The following is a 21,942-nucleotide window of genomic DNA, read 5'->3' on the forward strand; positions in this document are numbered from 1 at the left end:
CCGACTGAACCACCCAGGCGCCCCAGGAGCTTTATTTTTAAAACCCCATTGGCAAAGAAAGCCCAGCCGAGTGATGAGGGTCAGTGCTACTGAGGTTTGCCCCATTCTCTAAAGTGGAAGAGGCAGATTTGAGTGGAGAACACTGCTTCTTCAAAGCTACGAATGCCTGTCTCAAAGCAATGTCCCAGAGGCACATGAAACACACAGGGGCTTCACCTTTCTTACTATCAGAATCTGGCCTCATTCAGCTAAGAGTCTCCTTGATCTTGCCGGCAATGATACCGTTCCTTTCTGCTTCGTGCTTGCAGAGCTAGGGGTAAAGGAATCCGGATACAGACTAGATACTCCTGCCACACTGCTGCTGCTACTACAAACATCACCCCGGCTTCAACCACTAGCTAAGATTTCCTATTTGCTAGGCTTCAGTCTAAGGGTTTATATGTCTTACCTCGTTTAACCATTGTAACAACCCTATCAAGTAGCTATTATTATCTCCATTTTACAGAGGAAGGTAACACAGCAAGGATACGTAAGTTACTGCTAGTAATTGGTACAGTGTGAATGATCTAACATAATCCATGTTATCAATTAAAGCATCAACGTTGTACTCTTTTAAAAACGTTCGCTGGACATACTCCATAGTAAAATGTCCTCTAAGGAAATTGACTGAATAACTGAGTCATTTGGCGAACTTCAACCCTGCCATATTTCCCTATCTCCCCAAATAGCACAATTCAGCTTTTTTTTTTTTTTTAAAGTAAGCAGATTTCTAGTCAGGAACAAAGTGGAGTTATTTTTCTGTTACCATGACTATTTAGGATTGGTCTCTTTTGTATAGTTGTTTAAAGGTAGGTTAATAAAAGGGAGTTCACATTCTGTACCTGAGAATTTTGTTTTGCTTTGTTATATTGGATTTCTTTTGAGAGGACATTACACTTTACATGAAAGTGATTTGAATTCTCTGACCCTCATTCCAGTATATAAAGAGGAGATAAACACCAGATTCCAGAAGGGCACACTGTTGTTCACCTATATACTGTACCTCGTGCTTGGGGAGATGATATTTTAAGCCTTGGAAAAAAATTGGAAGTACAGCAGCACCAGCTGGCAGTTAAAACAAAAATTGCATTTCTGGAAAAGCGTTCTAGTATGACTCAAGAAGATGTGGAACTCTTCGTGCGGGTAACAGATGAAGATACGGTTATTTTCAGAGTCAATGACTGCTACCTATGCAGAGAAGCCATTGGATGTGAGATTCTGTGCAATAACTTCCTTCGTTGAGACTACATATCGTTTACCCAAACAGGAAACTACATCTTAGCTGTGGGCCAGACAGGGAAGAGTAGGAATAAATCATGCAGGCTGGAAAGAGGAAAGAAAGCAGCAGATAATAGGAAGGTGGAAGAAGGTGGAAGTCAGAGAAGGAATAAATTACAACGCAATCACCACATGAGTATAAAAACTAAAAATATTCTGATTGAAACGATCCTTTTCAGTATTCCATATAAAGTGCAGACAGATGTTCCGAAAAGGAGATCAGACTTTGGCAGGAAATACGGCTTAGTTCCCTTCCACTTTTTCCAGAGATTGTTATGGTCTAAATTCTGGGCACATTTCCCTTAAATCTTTCCTTATGCTATCTTTTGTGGTAGAGTAAATATAATTTTAATGTAGGCATTCTTATCACTCTTTTTCTTTACCGTTTGTACAGTTTATGTCTTTCCCGACCTTAATGTCACAAAAACATCTTCTTAAACGTTCTTCTAAAAGTCTTAAAATTTTGGTTTTTTTTTTACATTTAAATAGTTAATTTCTAATTAAATTATTAACCTGGATTGTGTATGCACGTGTGTGTATGTGTATGTGTAAAGTAGGATCTAGCTGAACACATTTTTTCTCTATAAAGAGTCCATTGTTCCAGAACAATTTATTGATTAATTCATTATTTCTCATTACTTTTAGTGTTACCTCTAGCATATTCTGGGTTCTCATTTGGACATAAATTTGTTTCTGGCTTTTGATTCTATTCCCTCCTGTTTAAATTACAATAGCCTTGCAAAAAGTCCTGGAATAAACTTTCCTATTCTTGGGTTTAAATTTCAAGGTCAGATTGTCAAATTTATGATGGATTCTGCTGGGGTTTTGACTGAAATTTCTTTGAACTTGGGGAGAACTATTATGTGATGATATTGACTATTCTTAAGGACAAACTGGAATCACTTAGTATAAAGGAATCATGTAATGCAGTCTTTTACGGCTGGCTTCTTCCATTTGGCATGCTTTTGTTTCGTTTTATTTTGTTGGGGGGTTGAGTTTGTTTTTTTAGTATAGTTGGCATACAATGTTACATAATTTCAGGTGTATAACAGTGACTTGAGAAGTTTATACATTATGTTCACAAGTAGCTACAGTCTGGATGCATCACTATTACAATATTATTGACTATATTTCTTATGCTGTGCATTTTATTCCTGTGACTTATTTATTCTGTAACTGTAATCCTGTATCTTCCACTCCTCTTCACCTATTTTCCCAAACTCCCACCCCCTCCCCTTTGGCAACCATAAGTTTATTCTCTGCGTTCATAGTCTGATTCTATTCTTTATTTGTTCATTTTTTTTTGTTTTATTATATATTCCGTTTATGAGTAAAATCATGCGGTATTTGTCTTTCTTAATCTAATTTATTTCACTTGGCATAATACCCTCTAGATCTGTCCATGTTGTCTCAAATAACACAAGACATCCTTTTTATGGCTGTGTAGTATTCTATAATGTAGCTGATAGATGGATGGATAGATACATACATACATATGTACATACATATGTACATACATACCAACCACATCTTCCTTATCCATTTGTCTATTGGTGGACACAGGTTGCTTCCATATCTTGGCTATTATTAACAATGTTGCAATAAATATAGGGATGTGTATATCTTTTCCAATTAGTGTTTTTATTTTCTCTGGGTAAACAATAGTGGAATTATTGGATCATATGGTATTTCTAATTTTAATTTTTTGAGGAACCTCCATACTGTTGACATTAGGCTACATTACTGCATTTATCAGTATGTCTTTTCTTTTTATTGCTGAGTAGTATTCTATTATATATCTATACCAAAATTTGTTAATCCATTCACAGTGATGAGCCTTGAGTTGTTTTTAGGTTTGTCTATCATAAATGAAGCTGCTACAAATATTTTTTTATGTAAGTATTTGTGAGGAAACATGTTTTTATTTTGTTTTGGTAAATGCCTAGGGAAGGAATTACTATGGAAATTACTATGTGAAATGAACTATGCGGGTGAGTATGTATGACTCTATAGGAAACTGCCAAACAGAGTGGCTCTCCAGAGTGGTTATGTCATTTTACACTCCATTCAGCAAAAGTGAAAATTCAATTACTCTACACCCCACCAAAAAAATGATGTTGTAAAGTCTTTTAGCCCATCTAATGATATCTCAATGTGATTTTAATTTGCACTTCCCTAATGACTATTTATCTTGAGCATTTTTATGAGATTATTGGCCATTTTTATATCATCTCTTGTGAGTGTCTGTTCAAATCTTTTGCCCTTGTTTTCATTTGTCTTGTTAATGCAGAGTTATAAGTGTTTGTGATACATTTTGGGGAAAAGCACTTTGTCAGGCATATGAATTGCCAATATTTGCTCCTAGACTGTGGATTGATTTTCATTTTATTTGTGGTTTCTTTTGAAGAGAATTGTATTTTTTTTTTTTAATAAATTCTAGTCTATAATTTTTTCCTCTTAAGAGTTGTGCTTTTTGTGTTCTATTTAAGAAGTTTTCAGCTACACTAAAGTCACAAAGATTTCCAGAAGTTTTATAGTTTGCTTTTTATATGTATCTATGCGATACATTTCAAGGTATTTTTGGTGAATTGTGTGAGATAAGCATCAAGATTTGGTGGTGGTGTTCTTAATGCGCACAACCTGTTGTATCAAAATCACTTGTTGAAAAGACTATCTGTTTTTCATAGATTGCCATGGCAACTTTGTCCAAAGTCGATTGACCGGGCTCCCGTAATGGGTAAGGTAGAGTAAGCACACTGCACGCTTTCTGCCCCCCCCCCCCGCCCCGCCCCGAATGTAACTATAAAATCTAGAGAGAATATATGGATCAGGTATTTGAAGAATCTGAAAAGTAAATAGTAGCAGCAAGATATTGAGGAAGAACACCAGAGTTTGAAGCACTGTACTGGCAGCAAATTAACTGTTTTCCCCGCTCTGGTATCCCGCCCCCCCCCCCCCCCCCCGACTAATCTTAATGCACTCAAAAGTCAGAAGTGAATAGTCAGAGAGCTCTTGGAGACACCGTCTAGTTCTGGCTCAGGAGCAGGAAAGGGAGCTCTTATGGCTCAGAGAACGTGTGGAAATTCTCCCATTTATTCCTTTTCTTCATTGTCTTGCACCCAAGCTGTCAGGCCATCCTAGGGTGGTGACAAAAGCAACAGTGGAAGCAATAAGGAAGCCACAAGAGACAAAGTCCTGTGGGAAATTCTGTTCCCTGAAGTTGTAGTTTCAAGGCCAGAGCCAAATCCGTCACCTTTTCTTCCTTCTTTCTCTCTCCCCCACCGTCTGGCCCCAGATACGGTGCAATCATGAAAGTAGTAGCTGGTTTCTGGCTAGAAGACCAACAAGGGGAGCCCCCAGGAATAGGAAAGGGAGATCGCAGAGAGGAAGCTGTTTGGGAAAGTGAACCTATCAAATTGCTGAAGATCTGGACTCACCCGGACATGCACATGCCTGGATCTGATCCTAATTTGCACATCAAAGACTTTGAGCCCTGAACTAGTGGGTAGGCCTGAGTCTGGGTCTCAGACTGACCCCTGAGGGATGGACATGTGGGACAGGTCCAAATGATACTGCAGAGGCCATGGGAGGTGAACACATTCCATAGAATGTGAGTTGGAACTCGCAGCCTGAATCTAAACAGGTGGATTGCCTGCTAACATGAAAATATCAGCATCCAACATACGATTTCAATTAGCCTCAGAGTCTCATAACATAATATTGAAAATGTAGATGATACAATCCAGAAGTACTCAGCATATGAAGAATCACAAAAATCTGGTGATATATCCTCTCAGGTTCTGTTTGTCTTAAAAAGTTTTTGTTTTGCCTTTTTTAAAAAGACATTTTCATTGGATATATAATTCTAGTCCAGCACCTTAAAAGTGTTCCATAGTCTTCTGGTTTGCATTGCTTATGATAGTTTGGATAAAATCTACTTCTGTATCTTTAAGTTTATTAATCTTTTCTTCTGAAAATCTCATCTACTGAAATATTCTTTTTTTGGATATTGTATTTTTCATTTCTAGAATTTTCATTTGGTTTCTCCTTACATGTTCCATTTCTCTCCTCATTATGTTTATGATTCCTTACATCTTTGGGCATATTTATATTAGCCTGTTTAAGGTCCTTGTCTACAAATTCCATCAGTTTAATGGAATTACTACTTATGGGTTGGTTTCTCTTAAAGTAGTTTTTCTTTTGGTAATGGGTTGCATTTTCCTGCTTCTTTGTATGTCCATTGATTTTTAGAAATCAGATGATAGATATTGCAAATTGTTTTGAGATGCTTTGTTTTATTATATTCCTTTAAATTCTTAAAGTTCTGTGACAGGCAATTAAATAAGTTACTTACACATTACTTTAATCCTTTCAAGATTTGTCTTAAGGTCCTTTTAGGCTTAAAGTAGCCCTTTCTCAGGAGCAAATTGTGCTGCACTCCTTAGTCCCTGCCTTTTTGGTTTCTCTACTGAATGCCCTGAACACACAACGAAGCCTTGTTCACCCCAGGTGAGAAAACTCAAACAGTTCCTAACCTGGTGTGAACTCCAGGAATATTCCAGTTTACAGGCCACAGTAATTGGTTTTTCCCAATACATTAGTTAACTGTTGCTTCAGAACAACATTAACACAAACTTAAAACATATTTATTATCTGTTTCTGTAAGTCGGGAGTCTCAGCACAGCTTAGAGGAGTCCTTTGCAAGACTACAAGCAAGGTATCAGACAGGGGTGTGGTCTCATCCAATGCTCAACTGAGGACAAACCTGTTTGCAAACTCATGTAGCTTTTAGCTACATTTAGTTCCTTCAGCTGTCAGACCAAGGATCCCAGTTTCACAGTGGCTGTCTGCCAGGGCTATCTCCAGGTCCCTGCCCATGGCAGTTCACAACATGACAGCTTCCTTCTTCAAGGCCAGCAAGGTAGAGAGAGACTAGCAGAAGCAACACACAATCTCATTTGATCTTAATCACATAATTGGGATCATGGGTGTCCTACCACTTTTGATACATTATGTGTCACTAGAAATAAATCACAGGTCCTACCCACTGTCAAAGGGAAGGGATCACTCAGGGCATGAACACTAGACCATGGGGGCAACTTTGAGAGTCTGTCTGCCACGCTCAGCAAATTGTTTTTGACCAGCCTTACAAAGTTGCATCTGTTTCATGTGCAGAATGTTTTTCAGCCAGCCAAAGATTCAGTGTAGATATCTAGAACTCATTCTCTGTGTAGCTTCCTCCACTGTGAAACTCTGCCCACAAACTGTAGCCACCTCAGCTTTACGGAAATCCAATCTCTGTCTCCTCAACTCAGCAACATCGTCATGCTCTTTGGGGATCCCCCTCTCTATGTCCCATTCTAGAAATTACTTCCAAACCATCTGGACAGTTGTGCTCATTTCATTTGCTTCCCTTCTCTTAATGGTTACAGTCTGTCTCTTGGGGTATTGTACCTCTGGTTACCATCACCCTGTTCTCATCTAACATGTCATCGCAGAGTGTTCTTGTTCAGTCTCATTTTTAAAACTCCCATATGTATTATTATACATGTAGTTTCTGTTTTGACTTGCTCACATTTTATTGGTTTCTCTATTAATTCTTTCTTCATCTCAGGGGTTCTTTCAGGGATAATTTTCCTAGTGAAATATATCTTTTTGTTGTTGTATGAATATTAAATGTCATTGTATTTATTTTTTAAATTTATTTACCTAAAATTCAAGTTAGTTAACATACAGTGTAGTATTGGTTTCAGGAGTAGAACCCAGTGATTCATCCCTTACATATGACACCCAGTGTTCATTGGGTGCCCTCATTCCAACAAGTGCCGTCCTTAATGCCCATCACCCATTTTGTCCATCCCCCCCCCCCACCCCATGGACAACCCCTTCATCAACCCTCAGTTTGTTGTCTGTATTTAAGAGTCTCTTAAGGTTTGCCTCCCTCTCTGTTTTTATCTTATTTTTCCTTCCCTTCCCCTATGGTCATCTGTTGTGTTTCTTAAATTCCACACATGAATGAAATCATATCATGTTTTGTCTTTCTCTGCCTGATTTATTTTGCCCAGCATAATACACTCTAGTTCCATCCACATTGTTGCAAGTGGTAAGATTTCATTCTTTTTGATTCCTGAGTAGTATTCCATGGCATATATATGTATATGTATATACATATACGTATATATGTATATATGTACATACATATATACATATATACATATATATATGCCACATCTTCTTTATTCATTCATCATTTGATGGACATTTGGGTTCTTTCCATAATTTGGCTATTGTTGATAGCACTGCTATAAACATTGGTGTACATGTGCCCTTCAAATCAGCATTTTTGTATCCTTTAGATAAATACCTAGTAGGTCACCCAATTGCTGGGTTGTAGGGTAGTTGTATTTTTAATTTTTTGAGGAACCTCCACACTGTTTTCCAGAGTGGCTGCACCAGTTTGCACTCCCACCTACAATACGACAGGGTTCCTCTTTCTCCATATCCTTGCCAGCATCTGTTGTTTCCTGAGTTGTTAATTTTAGCCATTCTGACAGGCGTGATGTTGTATCTCATTGTAGTTTTGACTTGTATTCCCCTGATGATGAGTGATGTTGACCATCTTGTCATGTGTCTGTTAGCCACCTGGATGTCTTCGTTGGAAAGTGCTTTATTCATGTCTTCTGCCCATTTCTTTACCGGATTCTTTGTTTTTTGGGTGTTGAGTTTGATAAGTTCTTTATAGATTTTGGATATTAACCCCCCCTTTTTTTTCTTGCTCATATCTTCTCCGATTCTGCCATTTGCCTTTTGGTTTCCTTGATTGTTTCCCTTGTTGTGCAGAAGCTTATCTTGATAAGGTCTCAGTAGTTCATTTTTGCTTTTATTTCCCTCACCTCTGGAGACATGTCTAGTTAGAAGTTGCTGTGGCCAAGTTCAAAGAGGTTGCTGCTTGTTGTCTCCTGGATTTTGATGGTTTTCTATCTCACATTTAGGTCTTTCATCCATTTTGAATTTATTTTTGTGTATGGTATAAGAAAGTGGTCCAGTTTAATTCTTCTATGAAATACATCTTTAATACATTTCTCTGGTGAGAGTCTGCTAGTGAAAGCAATCTTTTTTTATTCGTTTTGTTTTGGCCTAAGTGTGTATTCATCTCATCTTCTTCCTTGAAATGTATTTTAGCAGAGTATGCAATACTAGGTTGACAATTGTTTTCTCTCAGAACATGGGAGACTAAATTATTTCACTATTTTGTAGCTTCCTTCAGCTGCTTTTAAGGCATTTTCTGTCAATCTAATTGCCTATAGTATTGTAGGTAATTTATCTTTTCTCTCTGGCATCAGAAACTACTTTCTCTGATTCTATGAGCTTCTTTTGATCTCTGCTCTTTTTCAGTTTTAATTTAACAGTCTAGATGTAACTTTTGTTTTTATTTTGCTTGGGGTTTGCCTCCTGAATCTTCATAGCTGTTTCTCTTACCAATTCTGGGAAATTCATTAATTTTTTTTTAAATGACCAATATTATTGACCTATTATTTCACGCCTCTGTCTTCTCTTAACTCCTATTTTACATTCTCTGCTATTTTCTCTTTTTTGCTGTATTTTGAGTAATACAATAAGACATACGTTTCCTTATTTTCTTTTTGACTCCATATTCTTTTCTAATGTTTTGAATTTTTAATTTTGAGAATTATATTTTTCCTTTCTGGAAGTTCTATTTTATCCTCTTTAAATTTGTTTGGTGTTTCTTGATAATCTTGTATTCCTACCTGTCTCTATTTTTTTTTTGTCTCATTAAACAAATCAAACATATTCTGTACTTTGTATCCAACCACTACAATATTTGAAATTTTAGGATTTTAATTTTGCTATTAGATTTATCTGTGACTCCCATAATGGCATTCTTACCTTGCTTTTAGAGGTATTTGAAAGAGAATACCTCCAATATTTCACTATTAAACATGAAGCTGCTGGGGTTTGTTATAGTTACTTGTTTTATCAAATTTAAACATTCTGTTCCTATTTCTAACTTACAAAATATTACCCTAAAACTATTTCATCTATTTTTGTACTAATTAAAATAATTAATATATGCTTTCATCTTTATTATTATATTATTATATATATTTATATTAAATTTATTATGTTTTTAGTGATTTCCTATTCAGTGTTAGTACATGCTTTTAGTCATAATGTATTCTTTTATAACTCACTAGATTTTATTTAATAATATTTTATTTAGATTTGGGCTTCTATGTTTATAAGCAGTTTATAATGTCCTTCCTTTATTCCTTTCTCCCTCCTTCCTTTATACCTCTGCTATCCATGTCTAGTTTTGATATATTAGTACCAGATTTATTCTGACATTTCATAAGGAATCAGGAAGCACAGAAAAAAAATCTTTCAATTATTCTCCTCATTTTATCACTTTCCACTTTGTCCCTGACTCTGTATTTGCAGTTTCTCGGGAGCGTTTAGAGAATTAAGGCACTGACCTCTTGAACAGGTCACTACTATTACTCTTTATTTATTTATTTATTTGTTTGTTTATTTTATTTATTTATTTATTTATTTGAGGGAGAGAGTGTGTACATGCACAAGGACACATGAGCAGGGGAGGGGCAAGAGGAGAGGGACAGAGAGAAACCCCAGCAGGCTCCATGCCAGGCGCAGAGTCTGATGCAGGGCTATCTCTGTCTCACGCACCATGAGATCATGACCTGAGCCAAAGTCAGATGCTTAATCAACTGAGCCACCCAGGCGCCCCATACTAGCACATATATCTGTCCTGAAAGGTGTTACTGAAACTCGGCTAGATCAAAAATCAAAAATTAAGCTATAGTCATCTAGACGTGAGTCTACTCTGGCCAGAATTGTTTTAGTCTTTAAATTCTGTGGTAACATCGGTATTATCCTTATGTAAAACAGGCAACAATACATTAAAAGATTGCAACCAAAAAAAAAAAAGATTCCAACTGTGCAATCTTAATTGTTACAGGAAAAGGAAAAAAGTCTGATTACTTATAAGACTAACTTGTATTGATTTTCTAATGGAAGAAAAATAACCATATAACTTAACTTTCTTGAAAAGAAAAATCTAGGTAGCCTAAAAACGTACATTCTTTTTTTATTGTTGTTTTGTTTTAAAGTTTATTTATCTTGGGGCGCCTGGGTGGCTCAGTCGGTTAAGTGTCCGACTTCAACTCAGGTCATGATCTCGTGGTCCGTGAGTTCGAGCCCCGCGTTGGGCTCTGGGCTGATGGCTCAGAGCCTGGAGCCTGCTTCCGATTCTGTGTCTCCCTCTCTCTCTGCCCCTCCCCCGTTCATGCTCTGTCTCTCTCTGTCTCAAAAATAAATAAACGTTAAAAAAATTTTTTTAAAAGTTTATTTATTTTAAGAGAGAGAGAGGGAGGGAGGGAGGGGCAGAGAAGAGGGAGACAGAGAATCTGAAGCAGGCTGCACATGGTCAGCACCAAGCTCAATACAGGGCTGAAACTCACAAACTATGAGGTCATGACCTGAGCCGCAATCAAGAGTTGGACGCTTAACCAACCGGGACACCCCATTGTTACTGTTTTAGATTTAGATTTGGCCAAGGTTCTTTCACCAACAAAATTCTATGTATTTTAAACTTTCCAGAAATTGCTGGCTCTGTCATGAACTCCTTTCTTTTCTCCAATGATGTGATAAAATCACTGTGCTCTTATATTATTTTTCTTTTATGTCTCATGATCGCAGTTTGCTTCAACTGGAAGTCTCTCTGTAGCTATCTATGACCCAGATTTGCTGATTACTTTAAAATAATTGAACTTTATTAACATTTTAATCCTTATGCTAAATTTATATACACACTCTCACCAGTTTCCTCCAAAAATATTGTTATAGTCCTATCTAATCCATATACAACTTCTTAAAGTTATGACACCCCGAAAACAAATAGGGTTCTTCATCACAAATGATCATCCTAAGCATTTCTATTTCACCTGAGCCTAAGGAAAATTTCTAACTTGACCCAGTTAAATATGGGTTTGTTTTTAACCCAACTAAATGAAACTAATTTTCTTTAGTGTTGTTCTTGAAGAAATATAAATTACACAACCCCAAACTTTGGTTTTTGTTTTTTCTCTTAATTTGCAGATGATGACTTCTCTCATCTTGTCAGGAATACCTCCCTTAGGAAATAAGACTAGTGCCTCCTTTTGGACGTTTAGAAACTCTTTAATGACTTCTTTAATCATCATATCTACAATTGGTAGATATTGTGCTTTTTTTTCTGAGGATGTAAATATTTGATAAATGTTTTGCATAAGGAACTGCCTGCATACTGTCCATATCTTTATATGTTTGGTATCTTAGATTTAATGAAATAAAGTAGTCATTTTAAGGGGCAGGTACCCTTCCAGAACTAGGTCTACTAAGATAAAAAAGGGAAGCTGGCAATATTCATGGCTGTCTGTGAAAAGGACATTTTTTCTTCTTTCCTACACTTGGGTCTCTTAAAATCTTGGCCTAAAAGTATGGTCTCTGAACCAGAAAGTGTGGGGAGTAAAAAAGTTGTCCCCCACCCCCACCCCATCTCAACAAAAAAAATGTTTCAAAGCTAGAAAAATGTGCCCAAATAAGTCAATTGGGACTTCATTCTCTTCTCGCACTCCCCCAAAAGGTGCATCATCAACTCGTGGGCAAAAAAGGACCCATGAATAAGGTTCAAAATTTTTTTTTCTTAGTAAGGAGCTCCCCAAAGGGGTAGGTTGTAGCTGCAGAACAGGGTGCAAATGCTATTACAGAGGATGATAAAAAAAGAAACCAGAGGGGCACCTGGGTGAGTTGGTTGAGGGTCTGACTCTTGATTTTGGCTCAGGTCACGATCTCACTGTGTGGGAGTTCGAGCCTCAAGTCAGGATCTGAACTGATAGCTCCGAGCCTGCTTGAGATTCTCTCTCTCTTTCTCACTCCACCCCTCCCCACCTCAAAATAAATAAACATTAAAAAAAAAAAACTAGAATATGGAATGATTACGAGGGGAAGGAAAGAGGGAGAAAAGATAATAGGGAAGATAAACTCCTTATTACAATATCAGGAATCAAGAATTTATAAAGAATATTTAAACAGTGTTTTTTTTTTAAAGTTTATTTACTTTGAGAAAGAGAGCATGAGTTAGGGAGGGACAGAGAGAGAGGGAGAGAGAGAGCATCCCAAGCAGGCTCTGGGCTGCAGCACAGAGCTGGACCTGGGGCTCCAACTCACAAACCATGAGATCATGACTTGAGCTGAAACCAACAGTTGGACGCTTAAGTGACTGAGCCACCCAGACACCCCTAAACAGGGGTATTTTTTTAAGTACAAAGGCAAACATAGAAGAATGAGAAGTGGTAATATAAATATCAAACTTGGAGAGATGGAAGAAGAGGGTTATAGGGGTTGAATCCCTTTCAGTTACAAAATACCTAAAATTGATAAATCAACAAAGGGAGGTATGACCACAAACATTAGTCTAATCCAACAGAGTAGCTCTGAAGCAGGGATTGCACCACAGATAATTTATTACTAAATTACACCACAAATTTTTTTTTAATGTTTATTTATTTTTGAGACAGAGAGAGAGCACGCGTGCAAGCAGGGGAGGGGCAGAGATAGGGGGACAGAGGATCTGAAGCAGAATCTGCACTGACAGCAGAGAGCCTGATGCAGGGCTTGAACTCATGAACCATGAGATCATGATCTGAACTGAAGCCTGATGCTTAACCAACTGAGCCACCCGGGAGCCCCCACAAGATGTGTTTTTATAACCCTCTGTCAGTCAGCTGTTGGTACTCGTGCCTCCCAAGGTGAGGTGTGGGCAGACCTCCCAGGTGCAGCATCTCCAAGGGGCTAGGGACACTTACTTCTCAAGAGAAGGACACGCTGCCTTCGCGGTTGATACTTATGGCACCTGGGAATGAGAGTATACCAAAAGGTTCAAAGGAATCTGGGTGAAGGCCTGAGCTCATAAACTGTGGCATGCATTTTAAAAATTAGTTGATAAATAAAGCAAATGCTCTTCACTTTCTGGTTTGCTTGCAAAAGTAGAATGTGCTACATGCAAAACTTGGATACATAGAAAACCACAATTTTTAAGCAATTAAGCATAATCTCACAGCTCCCCATACTTGAACTGTCAACCTTTTGTCTCAGAAAGTTCTTCATGTATAAATGACAATAGTCAGTTTTAGATGGCTTTCTCAGAGGAATATGTCATCAGTATCTTTCTAGTCATATATATTTCATTATGATCCTTAAAGATCTCACAATATTTCATTGCATTGATATACCATATTGTACATGATCAGGTTCCTTTATTGCTGAACAGGTATGCTGATTCCAATTTTTTTTTTTTTAATTTGTAACACTGACACTGTGAAAAATCTTTTTCGTTTTCATTCACATTTCTTGATTATTTTCTTAGAGTGAAATCTGAATTCTCATGGTTTTTTTTTGTTGTTTTTTTTTTTTGTTTTTTAATATGTGCTGTGTGTGCTAGGCCTCTTAGAGTACCAACGACTAAAGATTTGTTCTCAAAGCCCAGTGTCAAATGTGCAAATTATACCAAGTTACCATATTTTGAGGGGGATCGCATTTATCCTTTTTTCTTTTATCAGGTTATGGAACAATATTTCCTAGAACTGCTGGTGGACAGATGTTCTGTGTTGTCTTTGCTGCAATTGGAATCCCTCTAAATATCATATTCTTTAAACATCTTGGTAAATTAATTTCTCTGCCATTTGAAAACCTTGGAAACTACCTTAAATATAAGGGAATAAATGAGGTAAGTTTTCTCTCCCTCTTCACACAATCACACACACACACGTATCTGGGAGAGAAATTTTGTTTATGGATTCACAACCTTAGATTGACCAGGCACATGACATTTTATATTTACTGGATTCATGTTGAATGAAATTTGTAGGAGTCGAAAAAGCAAAGCACCCTGTGTTATGAAACAGAAGAGAAAATCCAGCATTCAAGAGACCATCTGTTTTCTCTTAGGTGATTTGCCTCCAATCATTTAACTTATAAGATGAGCAGTGGTGAATTGGTATGACCTAAATGTTCTGAAAGTCATTTAGCCAGCTCCTTTATTTTACAGAAGAGGAAAACATTTTATAAAGGCTGAATGACTTACCCAAGATTACCTAAAGAATTAGAGGTCGTGCAGACCTGAGAGGTGCAAAGCTTTGTCTATGTATCAGGTTGAAACATGTGTGGTCATGGGGCGCCTGGGTGGCTCGGTCGGTTAAGCGTCCGACTTCGGCTCAGGTCATGATCTCACGGTCCGTGAGTTCGAGCCCCGCGTCGGTCTCTGTGCTGACCGCTCAGAGCCTGGAGCCTGTTTCAGATTCTGTGTCTCCCTCTCTCTCTGCCCCTCCCCTGTTCATATTCTGTCTCTCTCTGTCTCAAAAATAAATAAACGTTAAAAAAAATTAAAAAAAAAGAAACATGTGTGGTCACCTTAGTAATTAGCACAGGTTTTACTCTTTTTAAAAAATTAGAAACACAGCTCTTTATTTAAAAATTGAATAATTTATTACCACATTGCTAAGTTGTACACATTCTTCAAGAAGCTACAGTTAACCCTTGAACAACATGTGTTTGAACTGCATGGGTCCACTTAAATACTTTTTTTTTTATTTGCTAGGGTTTTTTTTTTTTTTTTCCCCTTACTATGAAAGCTTTATTGTTTCCATTTGGTCCACAGCTTAGGAGAGGGCTCTAGGGTATTTAAAGAGCCCTATCGTGGCTGAGATAATCAGACAGAAACCATGATGCCAGGAGGATGCCAGAGGGGCCCCTGAAGGGCTGCTGGGTCCTGGAGGCTCCCAGTCACATGAAAGAGTGAGCCTTTCTGAGAGATCCTCTTCCACCCCTGAGGACTGGCCAGCCTGCGGACCTTAGCCAGATGGTCCCTGTCTTCTTGATGCAGCTCACCTCCTCATCCAGGAAGTGGTTTTCCACAGAGTCACAGGGATGGGAGCCTGCCAGCGCAGAGCCCAGGGCATAAATATCCAGAAGGGCCTGCCTCGGGCGCATCTCCAGGACCTTGGCAGTTTCCGTGGCATTGGGGGTTTTACCCCCTTATCCTGGGCTGGCTTCTGCCTCCTGGGACAGGACATGGCTGCCATGCTGGTTTTGCATGAAGAGAGGCTTGGTGACCTAGTGTTTCTCCTCAGCCAGCTCACAGAAGAAGTGGCCCACACCCTCCAGAGCCACATGGTGGAATTTGAAACCGAAGCCCAGAGAGAGAGGTGTAGGAGGCCGGCAGATGCATGTTGACCAGGTAGCTGATGGTGGCCTCCACCTGAGTGGAATAATTCTGATGGATCTGGGGGCTCATGGTTGATCAGCAATAAGAAGCTAAGCTCAGAAAACAGTGTTGGCTGGTCCCACAGACAGAGGGTAGCTGAGAAGACAATTCTGAATATTGTGACTGGAAAAGAGGTTGGAGGGTGGTGGGAGGCTGGAAGAGGGGCATCCCTGGGCCTGTTCTGCCCAAATACTGTTGAAGCAAGAGACAGATCTGAGGGACCACTGGGTGCACTGCCTATAGGCAGATTGTTTTCAGTATCATGCTGTAAATATATTTTCTCTTCCCTATGCTTTTTTTAAATAACATATTCTTTTCTCTAAATACTTTATTGTAAGAATACAGTTTACAAGGCATATAACATACAAAATATGTGTTAGTTGACTGTTATCAGTAAGGCCTCTGGTCAACAGTAGGCTATTAGTGGTTAAGTTTGGGGGGAGTCCAAAGTTATATGGGTTTCCCACTATATGTGGTCAATACCTCTAGCCCCCACCTTGTTCAAGGGTCAACTGTATTTTATTTTCTATAAAGGAACATAAAGATGGGATCCTGTTCAGAATGCCCACAGGGAGTAGATAGGCAAGATGAGAATCCCATTAATTGATATAATCAGAGTCCTTACTCTGGGGGCAGAGAGGCTTCAGAATGTGGGGTGTCACTTTCTTTGTTTTTTCTTGTGTTATTTTTGGAAGTCTATTGTTACTATAAAATCTGCACAGGTAATTAGAGTTTAGACCAGTGGTCCCAAGCTTGGTTGTACAATATAATCACCTTTGAGCTTTAAGAAATCCTGATGCCTAGGCTCCACTCCGGGCCAATTTGATCTGAATCTTTGAAGGTGGAAACTCAATGGTTTTTATTTTATTTTATTTTACTTTATTTTATTTTATTTATTTAATTAATTATTCTTTAATGTTTATTCATTTTTTTGTTAATGTAGCATTTATTAGAATTAGATTTGACTGCATTATCCTTTCATGTTATTATTATTATTATTATTTTTTAATATATGAAATTTCTTATCAAATTGGTTTCCATACAACACCCAGTGCTCATCCCAAAAGATGCCCTCTTTCAATACCCATCACCTACCCTCCCCTCCCTCCCACCCCCCATCCACCCTCAGTTTGTTCTCAGTTTTTAAGAGTCTCTTATGCTTTGGCTCTCTCCCACTCTAACCTCCTTTTTTTTTTTTTTCCTTCCCCTCCCCCATGGGTTTCTGTTAAGTTTCTCAGGATCCACATAACAGTGAAAACATATAGTATCTGTCTTTCTCTGTATGACTTATTTCACTTAGCATCACACTCTCCAGTTCCATCCACGTTGCTACAAAGGGCCATATTTCATTCTTTCTCATTGCCACATAGTACTCCATTGTGTATATAAACCACAATTTCTTTATCCATTCATCTGTTGATGGACATTTAGGCTCTTCCCATAATTTGGCTATTGTTGAGAGTGCTTCTATAAACATTGGGGTACAAGTGCCCCTATGCATCAGTACTCCTGTATCCCTTGGGTAAATTCCTAACAGTGCTACTGCTGGGTCATAGGGTAGGTCTATTTTTAATTTTCTGAGGAACCTCCACACTGTTTTCCAGAGCGGCTGCACCAATTTGCATTCCCACCAACAGTGCAAGAGGGTTCCCGTTTCTCCACATCGTCTCCAGCATCTCTAGTCTCCTGATTTGTTCATTTTGGCCACTCTGACTGGCGTGAGGTTGTATCTGAGTGTGGTTTTGATTTGTATTTCCCTGATGAGGAGCGACGTTGAGCATCTTTTCATGTGCCTGTTGGCCATCCGGATGTCTTCTTTAGAGAAGTGTCTATTCATGCTTTCTGCCCATTTCTTCACTGGGTTATTTGTTTTTCGGGTGTGGAGTTTGGTGAGCTCTTTATAGATTTTGGATACTAGCCCTTTGTCCAATATGTCATTTGCAAATATCTTTTCCCATTCCGTTGGTTGCCTTTCAGTTTTGTTGATTGTTTCCTTTGCTATGCAGAAGCTTTTTATCTTCATGAGGTCCCAATAGTTCATTTTTGCTTTGAATTCCCTTGCCTTTGGGGATGTGTCAAGTAAGAAATTGCTGTGGCTGAGGTCAGACAGGTCTTTTCCTGCTGTCTCCTCTAGTGTTTTGATGGTTTCCTGTCTCACATTCAGGTCCTTTATCCATTTTGAGGTTTTTTTTTTGTGAATGGTGTGAGAAAGTGGTCTAGTTTCAACCTTCTGCATGTTGCTGTCCAGTTCTCCCAGCACCATTTGTTAAAGAGACTGTCTTTTTTCCATTGGATGTTCTTTCCTGCTTTGTCAAAGATAAGTTGGCCATACGTTTGTGGGTCTATTTCTGGGGTTTCTATTCTATTCCATTGGGCTATGTGTCTGTTTTTGTGCCAGTACCATGATGATTACAGCTTTGTAGTAGAGGCTAAAGTCTGGGATTGTGATGCCTCCTGCTTTGGTCTTCTTCAAAATTACTTTGGCTAAGCATAAGAGACTGTTAAAAACTGAGAACAAACTGAGGGTTGATGGGGGGTGGGAGGGAGGGCAGGGTGGGTGATGGGTATTGAGGAGGGCACCTTTTGGGATGAGCACTGGGTGTTGTATGGAAACCAATTTGACAGTAAATTTCATATATTAAAAAATAAAAAAAATAAATAAATAAATAAATAAATAAAAAAACGAAAAAACAAAAAAAACAAAATTACTTTGGCTATTTGAAGCCTTTTGTGGTTCCATATGAATTTTAGGATCGCTTGTTCTAGCTTCGAGAAGAATGCTGGTGCTATTTTGATTGGGATTGCATTGAATGTGTAGATAACTTTGGGTAGTATTGACATTTTAACAATATTTATCCTTCCAACCCATGAGCACGGAATGTTTTTCCATTTCTTTATATCTTCTTCAATTACCTGCATAAGCTTTCTATAGTTTTCAGCATACAGATCTTTTACATCTTTGGTTAGATTTATCCCTAGGTATTTTATGCTTCTTGGTGCAATTGGGAATGGGATCAGTTTCTTTATTTGTCTTTCTGTTGCTTCATTATTAGTGTATAAGAATGCAACTGATTTCTGTACATTGATTTTGTATCCTGCAACTTTGCTGAATTCATAGCAGACTTCTGGTGGAGTCTATCGGATTTTCCATGTATAATAACATGTCATCTGCAAAAAGTGAAAGCTTGACTTCATCTTTGCCAATTTTGATGCCTTTGGTTTCCTTTTGTTGTCTGATTGCTGATGCTAGCACTTCCGACACTATGTTAAACAACAGCGGTGAGAGTGGACATCCCTGTCGTGTTCCTGATCTCAGGGAAAAAGCTCTCAGTTTTCCCCATTGAGGATGATGTTAGCTGTGGGCTTTTCATAAATGGCTTTTATGATGTTTAAGTATGTTCCTTCTATCCCGACTTTCTTGAGCGTTTTTATTAAGAAAGGATGCTGAATTTTGTCAAATGCTTTTTCTGCATCGATTGACAGGATCATATGGTTCTTATCTTTTCTTTTATTAATGTGATGTATCACGTTGATTGATTTGCGAATGTTGAACCAGCCCTGCATCCCAGGAATGAATCCCACTTGATCATGGTGAATAATTCTTTTTATATGCTTTTGAATTCGATTTGCCAGTATCTTATTGAGAATTTTTGCATCCATATTCATCAGGGATATTGGCCTGTAGTTCTCTTTTTTTACTGGGTCTCTGTCTAGTTTAGGAATCAAAGTAATACTGGCTTCATAGAATGAGTCTGGAAGTTTTCCTTCCCTTTCTATTTCTTGGAATAGCTTGAGAAGGATAGGTATTATCTCTGCTTTAAATGTCCGGTAGAACTCCCCTGGGAAGCCATCTGGTCCTGGACTCTTATTTGTTGGGAGATTTTTGATAACTGATTCAATTTCTTTGCTGGTTATGGGTCTGTTCAAGCTTTCTATTTCCTCCAGTTTGAGTTTTGGAAGCGTGTGGGTGTTTAGGAATTTGTCCATTTCTTCCAGGTTGTCCAATTTGTTGGCATATAATTTTTCATAGTATTCCCTGATAATTGCTTGTATCTCTGGGGGATTGGTTGTAATAATTCCATTTTCATTCATGATTTTATCTATTTGGGTCATCTCCCTTTTCTTTTTGAGAAGCTTGGCTAGAGGTTTATCAATTTTGTTTATTTTTTCAAAAAATCAACTCTTGGTTTCGTTGATCTGCTCTACAGTTTTTTTAGATTCTGTATTGTTTATTTCTGCTCTGATCTTTATTATTTCTCTTCTGCTGCTGGGTTTAGGCTGTCTTTGCTGTTCTGCTTCTATTTCCTTTAGGTGTGCTGTTAGATTTTGTAGTTGGGATTTTTCTTGTTTCTTGAGATAGGCCTGGACTGCAATGTATTTTCCTCTCAGGACTGCCTTCGCTGCGTCCCAAAGCGTTTGGATTGTTGTATTTTCATTTTTGTTTGTTTCCATATATTTTTAAATTTCTTCTCTAATTGCCTGGTTGACCCATTCATTCTTTAGTAGGGTGTTCTTTAACTTCCATACTTTTGGAGGTTTTCCAGACTTTTTCCTGTGGTTGATTTCAAGCTTCATAGCATTGTGGTCCCAAAGTATGCATGGTATGATCTCAATTCTTGTATACTTATGAAGGGCTGTTTGTGACCCAGTATATGATCTATCTTGGAGAATGTTCCATGTGCACTCTAGAAGAAAGTATATTCTGTTGCTTTGGGATGCAGAGTTCTAAATATATCTGTCAAGTCCATCTGATCCAATGTATCATTCAGGGCCCTTGTTTCTTTATTGACCATGTGTCTAGGTGATCTATCCATTGTTGTAAGTGGGGTATTAAAGTCCCCTGCAATTACCACATTCTTGTCAATAAGGTTGCTTATGTTTGTGAGTAATTGTTTTATAAATTTGGGGGCTCCCGTATTCGGCGCATAGACATTTATAATTGTTAGTTCTTCTTGATGGATAGACCCTGTAATTATTATATAATGCCCTTCTTCATCTCTTGTTACAGCCTTTAATTTAAAGTCTAGTTTGTATGATATATGTATGGCTACTCCAGCTTTCTTTTGACTTCCAGTGGAATGATAAATAGTTCTCCATCCCCTCACTTTCAATCTGAAAGTGTCCTCAGGTCTAAAATGAATCTCTTGTAGATAGCAAATAGATGAGTCTTGTTTTTTTATCCATTCTGATACCCTATGTCTTTTGGTTGGCACATTTAGTCCATTTACATTCAGTGTTATTATAGAAAGATATGGGTTTAGAGTCATTGTGATGACTGTAGGTTTCATGCTTGAAGCGATATCTCTGGTACTTTTTGATCCCCCTTAGGATCTCTTGTAGGGCTGGTTTAGTGGTGATGAATTCCTTCAGTTTTTGTTTGTTTGGGAAGACCCTTATCTCTCCTTCTATTCTAAATGACGGATTTGCTGGATAGAGGATTCTCAGCTGCATATTTTTTTCTGTTCATCACATTGAAGATTTCCTGCCATTCCTTTCTGGCCTGCCAAGTTTCAGTAGAGAGATCCGTCACGAGTCTTATCAGTCTCCCTTTATATGTTAGAGCACGTTTATCTCTAGCTGCTTTCAATATTTTCTCTTTATCCTTGTATTTTGCCAGTTTGACTATGATATGTTGTGTAGAAGATCGATTCAAGTTACGTCTGAAGGGAGTTCTCTGTGCCTCTTGGATTTCCATGCCTTTTTCCTTCCCCAGATCCAGGAAGTTCTCAGCTATTATTTCTTTAAATACACTTTCAGCACCTTTCCCTCTCTCTTCCTCCTCTGGAATACCAGTTATACGTAGATTATTTCTCTTTAGTGCATCACTTAATTCTCTAATTTTCCCCTCATACTCCTGGATTTTTTTATCTCTCTTTTTCTCAGCTTCTTCTTTCTCCATAATTTTATCTTCTAGTTCACCTATTCTCTTCTCTGCCTCTTCAATCCGAGCTGTGGTCGTCTCCATTTTATTTTGCAGCTCATTAATAGCATTTTTTTAGCTCCTCCTGGCTGTTCCTTTGTCCCTTGATCTCTGTAGCAATAGATTCTCTGCTCTCCTGTATACTGTTTTCAAGCCCAGCGATTAATTTTATGACTATTATTCTAAATTCACTTTCTGTTATATTGTTTAAATCGTTTTTGACCAGTTCGTCAACAGTCATTATTTCCTGGAGGTTTTTTTGAGGGGAATCCTTCCGTTTCATCATTTTGGGTAGTCCCTGGAGTGGTGCAGAACTTCGGGGCACTTCCCCTGTGCTGTCTTGAATAACTTGCATTGGTGGGCG

The 21,942-nt window shown here is 38.2% G+C and overlaps 1 long non-coding RNA gene across 1 annotated transcript in view; it reads left to right on the top strand.

Moving 5' to 3' along the window:
• The window catches only part of LOC144616650 (uncharacterized), a 136,718-nt gene that overhangs the window by 1,436 nt on the left and 113,340 nt on the right, over positions 1-21,942 (top strand). The window contains exon 2 of the long non-coding RNA XR_013556099.1: positions 978-1,182. This is a non-coding gene — a long non-coding RNA (uncharacterized LOC144616650). The remainder of the gene's footprint in view (positions 1-977; positions 1,183-21,942) is intronic.

The sequence above is a fragment of the Panthera onca genome, chromosome B3, assembly GCF_046562875.1.
Source record: "Panthera onca isolate mPanOnc1 chromosome B3, mPanOnc1 haplotype 2, whole genome shotgun sequence".
Classification (NCBI taxonomy): Eukaryota; Metazoa; Chordata; class Mammalia; order Carnivora; family Felidae; genus Panthera; species Panthera onca.